The sequence below is a fragment of the Hippocampus comes genome, unplaced genomic scaffold (genome assembly GCF_001891065.2).
Source record: "Hippocampus comes isolate QL1 unplaced genomic scaffold, H_comes_QL1_v1.1 scaffold134, whole genome shotgun sequence".
In the NCBI taxonomy this organism is placed as follows: domain Eukaryota; kingdom Metazoa; phylum Chordata; class Actinopteri; order Syngnathiformes; family Syngnathidae; genus Hippocampus; species Hippocampus comes.
Window position 1 is genome coordinate 9,792 of NW_017805458.1, and position 2,063 is coordinate 11,854.

Genomic DNA, 2,063 nt, shown 5'->3' on the forward strand with positions numbered 1-2,063 from the left:
TCGCGTTCTATTGTTTATGTGGTTTATATTTCGGCAAATATAATACGTAAATTGTTAATTTACCTAGCGAACTGAAATGAGTAGACAACTGAACCAGTGCTATTGTTCAGTCTATTACGCTAAACGAGGCTGGTTTAGTCTAGCCAGAAGCCATTTTTTTCTCGAGAAAAATGTATATTTTTTTTTATTAAATAACGAATGAATGAGGCGGATTGCAGGCCAACGCGAGCTGTCTTGCTGTGTTTTTAATGCCAGTTGTTTAATTTCACAGACCATCCGAAGCTTGTCTCCGACATGAGTTTTATCATCACAAATTCAAATACTCTGTATCAATTTAGTTATTAATATAATATTTTTACAATGTTTACAATTTCCTGCAGCCAGGCACGAATTGGAAATAAGCCATTTTGTTTCACATTAAAGGCCCTTAAATGTAATTTCCGTGCATTTGTAAATACATGAAATATGTTGGAAGTAGTGTTCCTTTTAATCAGCCATTTGGTGTCAGTTTTTAGCCCAATTTCAATCACGCTTATATTTTTAAATCATATGTAGTCAGCCTCATTCCGTTTTATTGAGTCAAGTTTTAGTTGACTCTGAGTCAAGCATTTCAGTCTTTATTTTTATCCAACAGAACAATTTCATTCATCTACTTTTAGTCAGCAAAAACTCCATATTTTAGTCTTGTTTTAGTCAGTACAATCATTTTTCCCTTTAACATTTTTGTCAGTGAATAATATTGAACATTTCCATATTCATAGACATATTTCATGAATGAAAAGTTGGGTTAAAGTTGTTTTGAATTGTGCATATGATCATTTTAGTTGGAGAGGCAACGTGGGACAGAGTCGCAAACACTGGACTCTGTTATCACTGGTATGTAAATTAATATATTTTTAAAGTCATCCACATCCATTTATTCCTTTCTCTCTCTGTCTTTCTGTCCGCTAGAGCAGTGTTGTTCAAACTTTTTTGGGCCAAGGCACACTTCTTTCATTGTTAAAATCTCGCGGAACACCACTAGCTAAAAATGTGGGAAAAAAAACAAAACAAAACGCTTATTTGAATAATGAACGTGTTATATTGTTACGATAACCGTTTTTAACATTGAAGAATGACGTTATAACAACTTGAATTGGAATCAAATGAACACAAAGAAAAAAGTATTTTCTCATCTTTCACATTTATTGTTTCACCTTCGTCCTGCATTCATGCGTCACAAATTTGCTTGTCTGTGTCGAAACACAAGGCAATTGGCTAGCTGTTGCTGCTCCCTAGCGGTATGGGAGGGTACTATACGATTAATTTCTGGGCGATAGGCACACAGGCATACAAATTGGATATTTTCCCGGTGTGCCGCGGTACAGGTGTTGAAAAACACTGCGCTAGAGTGTGCATGTCTTCATGTATCAGCATATTTTCTTTTTCTTTCATGTCAGTGAAAAAATATGTTTTCTATATATGGCCTATATATGCTATAGCGTTAATGCTTGGAATTAATTTGGAAACCTTGAATCAAATTAATCCTACTCAAATGTCAGACCTAATGTTGACCATATGACCCACTTCGAAGTGGCAACAATTGTCTGTTACACACCAATTGGTCCCATATTTTTAAAATAGATGTTGCGATAGGGTGGAGAGGACATGGTGCATCTCATTGTGGGGGGCTTGGGGGGGGGGGGACTTTGTCAAGGATTTCAGCTTTAACCAGGACAACACTCTGAGTACAGTCATCTCGTTACCTCTGCGTCCCGCATCCTCGACGCATAATTTTCCCGCGGGACGCACAGTTCCAAATAATGTGCGTTTTTGGGACGCAAGGAAATTTCTTAGTGAAAACAAACAAAAATAAAAACTAAGGCAGGCCTGAGGATTTCACGGTAACTGTCGTTACCGGTAGCGTGTCGTTTCCGTGGCGTCATTTTGACGGACCGAAAAATCGTTTAACCATAAAAGTCACCGCACACGAGTTGACTGTACGCGATCGAATCTCTCCTGTGTGATCGACGCGGTTTCACTGTGCCTGTATGTGTGTTTGTGGTGTGCCGTGTGAGTGTGTT